This window comes from Pararge aegeria, chromosome 19 (assembly GCF_905163445.1).
Source record: "Pararge aegeria chromosome 19, ilParAegt1.1, whole genome shotgun sequence".
NCBI classification, from domain to species: Eukaryota; Metazoa; Arthropoda; class Insecta; order Lepidoptera; family Nymphalidae; genus Pararge; species Pararge aegeria.
In genome coordinates this window covers 17345315-17360637 of record NC_053198.1, presented here as the reverse complement: position 1 = coordinate 17360637, position 15323 = coordinate 17345315, and positions in this window count along the sequence as shown.

Here is a 15323-nt window from a genome sequence, read left to right as displayed (position 1 = left end):
AATTCAGATTTTTCACGATTTTTTCTCGGAGAAAAGTCTGAATTTTCCCATTCAGGTTGGGATCGGTGCAGCTCGCTGAGACGCGTCTAACGCGCCGTCGCGCGTCCGGGTCGGACGAACGCTCGCTGAGAAAAACGCGAAAAACCGAATTTTTGCTTCACAAAAAGTCCACCTAAGGTCTATATAAACACCGTAATTTTATCGGTATTTCACTCATAAACATAGGTTTCGTCAATTTGCTCAATTCAAAAATTCAGATTCCACCGCGTCTCTCTGCCGCCTATTTTTACGCGCCACCCCGGTACTCGCCGCACGTTTGACGCGCGTTTTTTCGGCGTTTTACAGCATTTTTGCACCGAAAACACACGAAAAATTCAGATTTTTCACGATTTTTTCTCGGAGAAAAGTCTGAATTTTCCCATTCAGGTTGGGATCGGTGCAGCTCGCTGAGACGCGTCTAACGCGCCGTCGCGCGTCCGGGTCGGACGAACGCTCGCTGAGAAAAACGCGAAAAACCGAATTTTTGCTTCACAAAAAGTCCACCTAAGGTCTATATAAACACCGTAATTTTATCGGTATTTCACTCATAAACATAGGTTTCGTCAATTTGCTCAATTCAAAAATTCAGATTCCACCGCGTCTCTCTGCCGCCTATTTTTACGCGCCACCCCGGTACTCGCCGCACGTTTGACGCGCGTTTTTTCGGCGTTTTACAGCATTTTTGCACCGAAAACACACGAAAAATTCAGATTTTTCACGATTTTTTCTCGGAGAAAAGTCTGAATTTTCCCATTCAGGTTGGGATCGGTGCAGCTCGCTGAGACGCGTCTAACGCGCCGTCGCGCGTCCGGGTCGGACGAACGCTCGCTGAGAAAAACGCGAAAAACCGAATTTTTGCTTCACAAAAAGTCCACCTAAGGTCTATATAAACACCGTAATTTTATCGGTATTTCACTCATAAACATAGGTTTCGTCAATTTGCTCAATTCAAAAATTCAGATTCCACCGCGTCTCTCTGCCGCCTATTTTTACGCGCCACCCCGGTACTCGCCGCACGTTTGACGCGCGTTTTTTCGGCGTTTTACAGCATTTTTGCACCGAAAACACACGAAAAATTCAGATTTTTCACGATTTTTTCTCGGAGAAAAGTCTGAATTTTCCCATTCAGGTTGGGATCGGTGCAGCTCGCTGAGACGCGTCTAACGCGCCGTCGCGCGTCCGGGTCGGACGAACGCTCGCTGAGAAAAACGCGAAAAACCGAATTTTTGCTTCACAAAAAGTCCACCTAAGGTCTATATAAACACCGTAATTTTATCGGTATTTCACTCATAAACATAGGTTTCGTCAATTTGCTCAATTCAAAAATTCAGATTCCACCGCGTCTCTCTGCCGCCTATTTTTACGCGCCACCCCGGTACTCGCCGCACGTTTGACGCGCGTTTTTTCGGCGTTTTACAGCATTTTTGCACCGAAAACACACGAAAAATTCAGATTTTTCACGATTTTTTCTCGGAGAAAAGTCTGAATTTTCCCATTCAGGTTGGGATCGGTGCAGCTCGCTGAGACGCGTCTAACGCGCCGTCGCGCGTCCGGGTCGGACGAACGCTCGCTGAGAAAAACGCGAAAAACCGAATTTTTGCTTCACAAAAAGTCCACCTAAGGTCTATATAAACACCGTAATTTTATCGGTATTTCACTCATAAACATAGGTTTCGTCAATTTGCTCAATTCAAAAATTCAGATTCCACCGCGTCTCTCTGCCGCCTATTTTTACGCGCCACCCCGGTACTCGCCGCACGTTTGACGCGCGTTTTTTCGGCGTTTTACAGCATTTTTGCACCGAAAACACACGAAAAATTCAGATTTTTCACGATTTTTTCTCGGAGAAAAGTCTGAATTTTCCCATTCAGGTTGGGATCGGTGCAGCTCGCTGAGACGCGTCTAACGCGCCGTCGCGCGTCCGGGTCGGACGAACGCTCGCTGAGAAAAACGCGAAAAACCGAATTTTTGCTTCACAAAAAGTCCACCTAAGGTCTATATAAACACCGTAATTTTATCGGTATTTCACTCATAAACATAGGTTTCGTCAATTTGCTCAATTCAAAAATTCAGATTCCACCGCGTCTCTCTGCCGCCTATTTTTACGCGCCACCCCGGTACTCGCCGCACGTTTGACGCGCGTTTTTTCGGCGTTTTACAGCATTTTTGCACCGAAAACACACGAAAAATTCAGATTTTTCACGATTTTTTCTCGGAGAAAAGTCTGAATTTTCCCATTCAGGTTGGGATCGGTGCAGCTCGCTGAGACGCCTCTAACGCGCCGTCGCGCGTCCGGGTCGGACGAACGCTCGCTGAGAAAAACGCGAAAAACCGAATTTTTGCTTCACAAAAAGTCCACCTAAGGTCTATATAAACACCGTAATTTTATCGGTATTTCACTCATAAACATAGGTTTCGTCAATTTGCTCAATTCAAAAATTCAGATTCCACCGCGTCTCTCTGCCGCCTATTTTTACGCGCCACCCCGGTACTCGCCGCACGTTTGACGCGCGTTTTTTCGGCGTTTTACAGCATTTTTGCACCGAAAACACACGAAAAATTCAGATTTTTCACGATTTTTTCTCGGAGAAAAGTCTGAATTTTCCCATTCAGGTTGGGATCGGTGCAGCTCGCTGAGACGCGTCTAACGCGCCGTCGCGCGTCCGGGTCGGACGAACGCTCGCTGAGAAAAACGCGAAAAACCGAATTTTTGCTTCACAAAAAGTCCACCTAAGGTCTATATAAACACCGTAATTTTATCGGTATTTCACTCATAAACATAGGTTTCGTCAATTTGCTCAATTCAAAAATTCAGATTCCACCGCGTCTCTCTGCCGCCTATTTTTACGCGCCACCCCGGTACTCGCCGCACGTTTGACGCGCGTTTTTTCGGCGTTTTACAGCATTTTTGCACCGAAAACACACGAAAAATTCAGATTTTTCACGATTTTTTCTCGGAGAAAAGTCTGAATTTTCCCATTCAGGTTGGGATCGGTGCAGCTCGCTGAGACGCCTCTAACGCGCCGTCGCGCGTCCGGGTCGGACGAACGCTCGCTGAGAAAAACGCGAAAAACCGAATTTTTGCTTCACAAAAAGTCCACCTAAGGTCTATATAAACACCGTAATTTTATCGGTATTTCACTCATAAACATAGGTTTCGTCAATTTGCTCAATTCAAAAATTCAGATTCCACCGCGTCTCTCTGCCGCCTATTTTTACGCGCCACCCCGGTACTCGCCGCACGTTTGACGCGCGTTTTTTCGGCGTTTTACAGCATTTTTGCACCGAAAACACACGAAAAATTCAGATTTTTCACGATTTTTTCTCGGAGAAAAGTCTGAATTTTCCCATTCAGGTTGGGATCGGTGCAGCTCGCTGAGACGCGTCTAACGCGCCGTCGCGCGTCCGGGTCGGACGAACGCTCGCTGAGAAAAACGCGAAAAACCGAATTTTTGCTTCACAAAAAGTCCACCTAAGGTCTATATAAACACCGTAATTTTATCGGTATTTCACTCATAAACATAGGTTTCGTCAATTTGCTCAATTCAAAAATTCAGATTCCACCGCGTCTCTCTGCCGCCTATTTTTACGCGCCACCCCGGTACTCGCCGCACGTTTGACGCGCGTTTTTTCGGCGTTTTACAGCATTTTTGCACCGAAAACACACGAAAAATTCAGATTTTTCACGATTTTTTCTCGGAGAAAAGTCTGAATTTTCCCATTCAGGTTGGGATCGGTGCAGCTCGCTGAGACGCGTCTAACGCGCCGTCGCGCGTCCGGGTCGGACGAACGCTCGCTGAGAAAAACGCGAAAAACCGAATTTTTGCTTCACAAAAAGTCCACCTAAGGTCTATATAAACACCGTAATTTTATCGGTATTTCACTCATAAACATAGGTTTCGTCAATTTGCTCAATTCAAAAATTCAGATTCCACCGCGTCTCTCTGCCGCCTATTTTTACGCGCCACCCCGGTACTCGCCGCACGTTTGACGCGCGTTTTTTCGGCGTTTTACAGCATTTTTGCACCGAAAACACACGAAAAATTCAGATTTTTCACGATTTTTTCTCGGAGAAAAGTCTGAATTTTCCCATTCAGGTTGGGATCGGTGCAGCTCGCTGAGACGCGTCTAACGCGCCGTCGCGCGTCCGGGTCGGACGAACGCTCGCTGAGAAAAACGCGAAAAACCGAATTTTTGCTTCACAAAAAGTCCACCTAAGGTCTATATAAACACCGTAATTTTATCGGTATTTCACTCATAAACATAGGTTTCGTCAATTTGCTCAATTCAAAAATTCAGATTCCACCGCGTCTCTCTGCCGCCTATTTTTACGCGCCACCCCGGTACTCGCCGCACGTTTGACGCGCGTTTTTTCGGCGTTTTACAGCATTTTTGCACCGAAAACACACGAAAAATTCAGATTTTTCACGATTTTTTCTCGGAGAAAAGTCTGAATTTTCCCATTCAGGTTGGGATCGGTGCAGCTCGCTGAGACGCGTCTAACGCGCCGTCGCGCGTCCGGGTCGGACGAACGCTCGCTGAGAAAAACGCGAAAAACCGAATTTTTGCTTCACAAAAAGTCCACCTAAGGTCTATATAAACACCGTAATTTTATCGGTATTTCACTCATAAACATAGGTTTCGTCAATTTGCTCAATTCAAAAATTCAGATTCCACCGCGTCTCTCTGCCGCCTATTTTTACGCGCCACCCCGGTACTCGCCGCACGTTTGACGCGCGTTTTTTCGGCGTTTTACAGCATTTTTGCACCGAAAACACACGAAAAATTCAGATTTTTCACGATTTTTTCTCGGAGAAAAGTCTGAATTTTCCCATTCAGGTTGGGATCGGTGCAGCTCGCTGAGACGCGTCTAACGCGCCGTCGCGCGTCCGGGTCGGACGAACGCTCGCTGAGAAAAACGCGAAAAACCGAATTTTTGCTTCACAAAAAGTCCACCTAAGGTCTATATAAACACCGTAATTTTATCGGTATTTCACTCATAAACATAGGTTTCGTCAATTTGCTCAATTCAAAAATTCAGATTCCACCGCGTCTCTCTGCCGCCTATTTTTACGCGCCACCCCGGTACTCGCCGCACGTTTGACGCGCGTTTTTTCGGCGTTTTACAGCATTTTTGCACCGAAAACACACGAAAAATTCAGATTTTTCACGATTTTTTCTCGGAGAAAAGTCTGAATTTTCCCATTCAGGTTGGGATCGGTGCAGCTCGCTGAGACGCGTCTAACGCGCCGTCGCGCGTCCGGGTCGGACGAACGCTCGCTGAGAAAAACGCGAAAAACCGAATTTTTGCTTCACAAAAAGTCCACCTAAGGTCTATATAAACACCGTAATTTTATCGGTATTTCACTCATAAACATAGGTTTCGTCAATTTGCTCAATTCAAAAATTCAGATTCCACCGCGTCTCTCTGCCGCCTATTTTTACGCGCCACCCCGGTACTCGCCGCACGTTTGACGCGCGTTTTTTCGGCGTTTTACAGCATTTTTGCACCGAAAACACACGAAAAATTCAGATTTTTCACGATTTTTTCTCGGAGAAAAGTCTGAATTTTCCCATTCAGGTTGGGATCGGTGCAGCTCGCTGAGACGCGTCTAACGCGCCGTCGCGCGTCCGGGTCGGACGAACGCTCGCTGAGAAAAACGCGAAAAACCGAATTTTTGCTTCACAAAAAGTCCACCTAAGGTCTATATAAACACCGTAATTTTATCGGTATTTCACTCATAAACATAGGTTTCGTCAATTTGCTCAATTCAAAAATTCAGATTCCACCGCGTCTCTCTGCCGCCTATTTTTACGCGCCACCCCGGTACTCGCCGCACGTTTGACGCGCGTTTTTTCGGCGTTTTACAGCATTTTTGCACCGAAAACACACGAAAAATTCAGATTTTTCACGATTTTTTCTCGGAGAAAAGTCTGAATTTTCCCATTCAGGTTGGGATCGGTGCAGCTCGCTGAGACGCGTCTAACGCGCCGTCGCGCGTCCGGGTCGGACGAACGCTCGCTGAGAAAAACGCGAAAAACCGAATTTTTGCTTCACAAAAAGTCCACCTAAGGTCTATATAAACACCGTAATTTTATCGGTATTTCACTCATAAACATAGGTTTCGTCAATTTGCTCAATTCAAAAATTCAGATTCCACCGCGTCTCTCTGCCGCCTATTTTTACGCGCCACCCCGGTACTCGCCGCACGTTTGACGCGCGTTTTTTCGGCGTTTTACAGCATTTTTGCACCGAAAACACACGAAAAATTCAGATTTTTCACGATTTTTTCTCGGAGAAAAGTCTGAATTTTCCCATTCAGGTTGGGATCGGTGCAGCTCGCTGAGACGCCTCTAACGCGCCGTCGCGCGTCCGGGTCGGACGAACGCTCGCTGAGAAAAACGCGAAAAACCGAATTTTTGCTTCACAAAAAGTCCACCTAAGGTCTATATAAACACCGTAATTTTATCGGTATTTCACTCATAAACATAGGTTTCGTCAATTTGCTCAATTCAAAAATTCAGATTCCACCGCGTCTCTCTGCCGCCTATTTTTACGCGCCACCCCGGTACTCGCCGCACGTTTGACGCGCGTTTTTTCGGCGTTTTACAGCATTTTTGCACCGAAAACACACGAAAAATTCAGATTTTTCACGATTTTTTCTCGGAGAAAAGTCTGAATTTTCCCATTCAGGTTGGGATCGGTGCAGCTCGCTGAGACGCGTCTAACGCGCCGTCGCGCGTCCGGGTCGGACGAACGCTCGCTGAGAAAAACGCGAAAAACCGAATTTTTGCTTCACAAAAAGTCCACCTAAGGTCTATATAAACACCGTAATTTTATCGGTATTTCACTCATAAACATAGGTTTCGTCAATTTGCTCAATTCAAAAATTCAGATTCCACCGCGTCTCTCTGCCGCCTATTTTTACGCGCCACCCCGGTACTCGCCGCACGTTTGACGCGCGTTTTTTCGGCGTTTTACAGCATTTTTGCACCGAAAACACACGAAAAATTCAGATTTTTCACGATTTTTTCTCGGAGAAAAGTCTGAATTTTCCCATTCAGGTTGGGATCGGTGCAGCTCGCTGAGACGCGTCTAACGCGCCGTCGCGCGTCCGGGTCGGACGAACGCTCGCTGAGAAAAACGCGAAAAACCGAATTTTTGCTTCACAAAAAGTCCACCTAAGGTCTATATAAACACCGTAATTTTATCGGTATTTCACTCATAAACATAGGTTTCGTCAATTTGCTCAATTCAAAAATTCAGATTCCACCGCGTCTCTCTGCCGCCTATTTTTACGCGCCACCCCGGTACTCGCCGCACGTTTGACGCGCGTTTTTTCGGCGTTTTACAGCATTTTTGCACCGAAAACACACGAAAAATTCAGATTTTTCACGATTTTTTCTCGGAGAAAAGTCTGAATTTTCCCATTCAGGTTGGGATCGGTGCAGCTCGCTGAGACGCGTCTAACGCGCCGTCGCGCGTCCGGGTCGGACGAACGCTCGCTGAGAAAAACGCGAAAAACCGAATTTTTGCTTCACAAAAAGTCCACCTAAGGTCTATATAAACACCGTAATTTTATCGGTATTTCACTCATAAACATAGGTTTCGTCAATTTGCTCAATTCAAAAATTCAGATTCCACCGCGTCTCTCTGCCGCCTATTTTTACGCGCCACCCCGGTACTCGCCGCACGTTTGACGCGCGTTTTTTCGGCGTTTTACAGCATTTTTGCACCGAAAACACACGAAAAATTCAGATTTTTCACGATTTTTTCTCGGAGAAAAGTCTGAATTTTCCCATTCAGGTTGGGATCGGTGCAGCTCGCTGAGACGCGTCTAACGCGCCGTCGCGCGTCCGGGTCGGACGAACGCTCGCTGAGAAAAACGCGAAAAACCGAATTTTTGCTTCACAAAAAGTCCACCTAAGGTCTATATAAACACCGTAATTTTATCGGTATTTCACTCATAAACATAGGTTTCGTCAATTTGCTCAATTCAAAAATTCAGATTCCACCGCGTCTCTCTGCCGCCTATTTTTACGCGCCACCCCGGTACTCGCCGCACGTTTGACGCGCGTTTTTTCGGCGTTTTACAGCATTTTTGCACCGAAAACACACGAAAAATTCAGATTTTTCACGATTTTTTCTCGGAGAAAAGTCTGAATTTTCCCATTCAGGTTGGGATCGGTGCAGCTCGCTGAGACGCGTCTAACGCGCCGTCGCGCGTCCGGGTCGGACGAACGCTCGCTGAGAAAAACGCGAAAAACCGAATTTTTGCTTCACAAAAAGTCCACCTAAGGTCTATATAAACACCGTAATTTTATCGGTATTTCACTCATAAACATAGGTTTCGTCAATTTGCTCAATTCAAAAATTCAGATTCCACCGCGTCTCTCTGCCGCCTATTTTTACGCGCCACCCCGGTACTCGCCGCACGTTTGACGCGCGTTTTTTCGGCGTTTTACAGCATTTTTGCACCGAAAACACACGAAAAATTCAGATTTTTCACGATTTTTTCTCGGAGAAAAGTCTGAATTTTCCCATTCAGGTTGGGATCGGTGCAGCTCGCTGAGACGCGTCTAACGCGCCGTCGCGCGTCCGGGTCGGACGAACGCTCGCTGAGAAAAACGCGAAAAACCGAATTTTTGCTTCACAAAAAGTCCACCTAAGGTCTATATAAACACCGTAATTTTATCGGTATTTCACTCATAAACATAGGTTTCGTCAATTTGCTCAATTCAAAAATTCAGATTCCACCGCGTCTCTCTGCCGCCTATTTTTACGCGCCACCCCGGTACTCGCCGCACGTTTGACGCGCGTTTTTTCGGCGTTTTACAGCATTTTTGCACCGAAAACACACGAAAAATTCAGATTTTTCACGATTTTTTCTCGGAGAAAAGTCTGAATTTTCCCATTCAGGTTGGGATCGGTGCAGCTCGCTGAGACGCGTCTAACGCGCCGTCGCGCGTCCGGGTCGGACGAACGCTCGCTGAGAAAAACGCGAAAAACCGAATTTTTGCTTCACAAAAAGTCCACCTAAGGTCTATATAAACACCGTAATTTTATCGGTATTTCACTCATAAACATAGGTTTCGTCAATTTGCTCAATTCAAAAATTCAGATTCCACCGCGTCTCTCTGCCGCCTATTTTTACGCGCCACCCCGGTACTCGCCGCACGTTTGACGCGCGTTTTTTCGGCGTTTTACAGCATTTTTGCACCGAAAACACACGAAAAATTCAGATTTTTCACGATTTTTTCTCGGAGAAAAGTCTGAATTTTCCCATTCAGGTTGGGATCGGTGCAGCTCGCTGAGACGCGTCTAACGCGCCGTCGCGCGTCCGGGTCGGACGAACGCTCGCTGAGAAAAACGCGAAAAACCGAATTTTTGCTTCACAAAAAGTCCACCTAAGGTCTATATAAACACCGTAATTTTATCGGTATTTCACTCATAAACATAGGTTTCGTCAATTTGCTCAATTCAAAAATTCAGATTCCACCGCGTCTCTCTGCCGCCTATTTTTACGCGCCACCCCGGTACTCGCCGCACGTTTGACGCGCGTTTTTTCGGCGTTTTACAGCATTTTTGCACCGAAAACACACGAAAAATTCAGATTTTTCACGATTTTTTCTCGGAGAAAAGTCTGAATTTTCCCATTCAGGTTGGGATCGGTGCAGCTCGCTGAGACGCGTCTAACGCGCCGTCGCGCGTCCGGGTCGGACGAACGCTCGCTGAGAAAAACGCGAAAAACCGAATTTTCAGGCCCGCCCACCCGCCCTTTATTCATATATATAAGAGTCAGGGTACTTTTTTGGGTAAAAATTTTTTATATTTTTTATTAATTCAGCTTTCCTCGGTGTGCTTAATTCTACTTTTAAATACTCCGTGACTGTATTCTAACCCTAAAAAATTTAATTAAATATCTGGATACTCTTCGCACTTCTGTTGTTTAAATAACAAAGACCATGTTTGGTTGTGGATACAGAACGCCTCCTCGAGCGACGCATGATATGGAGGAAGAGGATGAAAGGGCGATGCCACCTGTACCACAAAGTATTGGTGAGGCCAGCTCAGTACAGGTACAAGAAGCAACAACACTTCTTCAGACCTCAACTCTCAGCGTTCGCCGTCAAAAGACCCACAGGCTGGCCCCTCTAAACATAGTTCCAAGGCTGTTTTGTCACAGGGTGAGATTGCTGTTGCTCGCAAAGAGAAGGTACAGTCTGAGGCGGCAATAGTGACACCAGAACTAAAAAACTCAAAACTTAGCGAAAGGGTGGCTGAAGCGAAATCATGTCTCATTAGCGCAAAACTGCAAATGAACAACTCCCGCAACACAAAAACCGAAATAAAGAATTCGGTGATTCAGTCCTTAGAGAGGCTATACCAGCTAGTAAAAGACTCAGAGGCGGCAAAATCTCCAAATCCTCCAACAAAACCCACACGGCAGGAAGCTAAAGATAAACATTATACGACAAAAGGTAAAGAAGAGGTCGATTTACTCAAAAAGATAGAAGAACATGGCCTAATGATTAAACAGAACAACGAAGCGATGGAAAGGTTGAAAGAAGCTTTGGAAAAACAGAAAGACATTATTGAGAAAACCACATACGCGAATGTGGTTGCAAATAACACCAGGAAAAGAACTCAGGAACGCGCCGCATTACACTCAGTAGTAATCTCATCCAAAGACGAAACCGAGACCGGAGAACAGGTTTTAGCCCAGATACGCGAAGCTGTAAATGCAAGAGAAGGCTGGGTTAAAGTAGACCGGGTGAGAAAGGCAAAAGACAGAAGAGTAATTGTGGGATGCAGTTCGGTGGAGGAAAGGGACAAAGTAAAAGAGCGACTTAAAAAGGCGGACCAATTAAAAGTTGAGGACATTCAGAACAAGGACCCCCTCCTGGTCCTCAAAGACGTTCTCGCTTATAACAGCGACGATGACCTTAAAAGCGCCTTGAAAAACCAAAATCGGGGTATTTTCGAGGGAATCGGAAAAGTAGAGGACCGAATTGAGATCAGATTTAGAAGGAAAACAAGAAACCCCCACGTCAATCATGTCGTGATAAGGGTGTCCCCTAAGCTGTGGACGCGAATGGTAGAGGCGGAAACCGTGCACGTGGACTTGCAGAGGGTGAGAGTTGCGGACTACTCACCGCTAGTGCAGTGTTCCATCTGTCTAGGATACGGGCACGGCAGACGTTTCTGTACGGAAACAGTCCCGAAGTGTTGCCACTGTGGAGGGTCCCATATGAAGGCAGAGTGCGCTGACTGGCATGCCAATGTGGCTCCATCGTGTTGTAACTGCGTGCGTGCCAAACTGGAGCAAACTGAGCACAATGCATTCAGTCAAGAATGCCCAGTAAGACGCAAATGGGATGCAATAGCACGGGAGAGCATAGCGTACTGCTAAGGGCACCACAGGGAACACTAACCGTACACAATTATACACGATAGCTCAAGGGAACCTCCAAAGAAAACAACTCGCGACCGACGAACTCATGTTGGACGCGAACCGTACGAAAGTCGCCATTGCATTGCTCCAGGAACCCTACGTGGGTGGGACAAGGTCTATGAAGAGTTACGGTAGTGCAAGGATCTTCCAGAACTCACATAACGGAGATGGGACGATAAAAGCAGCCATAGCCGTCTTCGACCAAAATATAGATGCCATATTGTGCCCTAAACTCACCACTAACAATATTGTGGTGGTGAAGACCCGAACGAGTGCCTGGGAGATCACCTTAGTCTCTTTCTACTTTGAGCCGGATCAGAACATAGGGCCACACCTGGATCACTTACGCAAGGTTATAAAAGAACTGGGGCATAGAGCAATCATCGTTGGTGGCGACACAAACGCAAAAAGCACGTGGTGGGGCAACAGAAAAAATGACAATAGGGGTCAAGAAATGGTGAATGCCCTGGACGAAATGGGCTTGCAGGTACTCAATGAGGGGGAGATCCCAACATTTGACACAATTAGGGGGAATAAGCGCTACACCAGCTATGTTGACGTGACGGCGTGCTCTGAAGACCTTCTAAACAGGGTTGAAGAATGGAAAGTAGACGAAGGTGTAACCAGTTCTGACCACAATACCATTAAATTCAAAATAAGATCTGAAAAAGCAAAAGCTATCACAATAAATAGAACAACCAGGATTTTTAACACTAAAAAAGCAAAATGGAGTGAGTTTAGTGAAAAACTCGTTAACTTAATGCAGCAAAACAATATAAATAAAAAAGAAATAGAATTAATTCACAATAAAACAGAATTAGACAAAATTACAGAGAAGTACACGAACACAATAGTGAAAGTATGCTACGAAACTATACCTACCAAGAAAGTAATAGAAAAATATAACTTACCATGGTGGAATGAAGAGCTTGCCACGTTAAAACAGGAGGTGGTCACCAAGAAACGCCGGATCCGATGCGCTGCGCCAATCAGAAGAGGAAAAGTCATCGAAGAGTACCTGCAATCAAAAGAAACATATGAGAACAGTGCAAAAAAGGCCCAGATTGAGAGTTGGAAGAGCTTTTGTGAGAAGCAAGACAGGGAGGGCCTATGGGAAGGTATTTACAGAGTTATAGGGAGAACAAAAAGGAGACAAGAGGACCTACCCTTAGTAAAAGATGGGAAAGCATACGATCCAAAGGAGTCGGCAGCTATGTTAGCGGAGATATTTTACCCAGAAGATCGGGAGGATGAAGACAACTTAGAACACAGAAGAACAAGGGATCTAGCTAAACAAGTAAATGTCTTTTCTCAAAATGAACCTTTGGATCCACCGTTTACCTCTGTCGAAGTCAAAAGTGTAATTGATAGTTTCAATCCTAAAAAGGCACCGGGATCGGATGGGCTCACGGCTGATATTTGTAAATATGCGATAACATGGAGCCTTGAAATGTACCTAACACTAGCTAACAAATGCCTTGAAATCAGCCACTTCCCGACCATTTGGAAAGAAGCCACGGTTGTAGTGCTACAAAAACAGGGTCGGGAAGACTATACAAACCCGAAATCTTACCGGCCTATCGGACTGTTGCCGGTACTGGGTAAGATCCTGGAGAAGCTGATCGTGAACAGAGTGAAATGGCACATACTTCCTGGTCTCAGTACTCGCCAATATGGTTTTATGCCACAAAAAAGCACTGAAGATTCTCTCTATGACCTAATGCAACAAATATACGATAAATTGAAACACAAAAAGCTTATAACAATGATATCACTAGACATAGAGGGAGCCTTTGATAGTGCATGGTGGCCTGCCATCAGACTAAGGTTGGCTGAGAAAAACTGCCCAGTTAATATAAGAAGAGTCATCGACAGTTATCTCCAGGACAGGAAGGTCCGGGTGAGATATGCAGGCACAGAACACGAAAAAGCTACCTCAAAAGGCTGCGTTCAGGGATCGATAGGGGGGCCTATTCTTTGGAATTTGCTTCTTGACCCCTTATTGAAAGGGCTCGAAGAACGTGGCGACTATTGTCAAGCTTTTGCAGACGATATCGTCCTCGTATTTAATGGTGATACCGGAATGGAGGTCCAAAGACAGGCAAATGCCGCTCTCGCCTATGTCCAGGAGTGGGGAGTCAGTAACAAGCTGAAGTTTGCACCTCAAAAAACCAAAGCTATGATTATAACTAACAAAATGAAATATGACTCCCCTCTCCTGCACATGGGGGGAATTAACATTCAATTGTCACGTGAAATCAAAATACTAGGGCTCACAATTGACGATAAATTGACCTTTAATGCACATGTTACAAACACGTGCATTAAAGTGCAAAATATCTACAAACAACTATCAAGAGCCGCCAAAGTAAGTTGGGGTCTCCACCCTCAGGTAATTCAGACTATCTATACTGCAGTGGTGGAACCTATAGTTTTATATGCAGCTGGTGCCTGGGCACCTGCCGCTAAAAAGCTCGGAGTGAGAAAGCGCTTAAGTGCAATTCAAAGAAGCTTCGCCCAGAAAATGACAAAAGCATATCGAACTGTTTCCCTGAATTCAGCATTAATCCTGGCTGGAATGCTCCCTCTGGACCTCAGAATCCAGGAGGCAGCCACCCTGTTTGAAGCGAAGAGAGGAATATTCCAGCCAGTGCTGGGAGACAGGGAGATAGAAGTTAAAGCACTGTACACCACAAAACCCCATCCGGCAGAGCAAATGGACTTGAAGTTCACAAACTTGGTCGATCGAATAGAGGTGGAGACACACAATAAACAAGCAGTGCGAATCTTTACTGATGGTAGTAAAATTGAGGGCAAGGTAGGGGCTGCGTTATCCATATGGAATTACGAGACCGAAACCAAAACCCTCAAACTAAAGTTAGATTCGCACTGCTCGGTCTACCAGGCGGAATTGGTGGCTCTAAGTAGGGCTGCTTCTATCGCAGTGCAAACCAAAGAAAAGACCATCGGCATTTACTCTGATTCAAGGTCCTCCCTTGAGTCGGTAGTCGGTAAAAATTCCCTCCACCCACTGGTTGCAAATATCAGAGATAAGCTGAGGGTATGTCGCAACCAGAGTAAAGAAGTTCTCCTCTTCTGGGTAAAAGCGCACGCTGGACTGGAGGGAAATGAGAGAGCCGACGTGCTCGCGAAAGAAGCAGCTCTAACACTGAAGAAAAGGCCGGACTATGACCAGTGTCCGGTTTCATTCGTCAAACGACAACTCCGTGACAGGTCGATTGAGGAATGGAATCGAAGGTACAAGTCGGATGAAACAGCGGCCGTTACAAAGCTTTTCTTTCCAGACGCCACAAGTGGCTATAAAATTGTTAAAAAGATTGAACTAACGATGGTAATGACGCAGGTGTTAACGGGTCACGGTGGGTTCTCAGAATATTTAAACCGGTTCAAGTGTAAGGAGGACCCATCATGTCTGTGCGAACCGGGAGTGAACGAATCCGTGACACACATCATCCTCGACTGCCCTATGTATGGAAAAGAAAGATTCGAGATAGAGATGGAAATAAATAAAAAAGTAAGCAGTAGTAATTTAAGTTTAATAATGTTAGAGGAATCATCCAGAAACTTGTTTTTAGAATATTGTATAAAAATAGCTGAAAAAGTAATAAAAAGAAACAAATAGAAATAAAAGTTAACCTTAAAATTAGGGAACCTTAAAATAGTATAAAAGAATATAAAAAACATCAATGCTCTCATTTGAATTTAACGACGCAAAGTCTCTGACCACCACGTCAGAGGAAACAAATAGAAAAAAAAAAAAAAAAAAAAAAAAAAAAAAAAAAAAAAACCTGACCTAACCTGACCTAA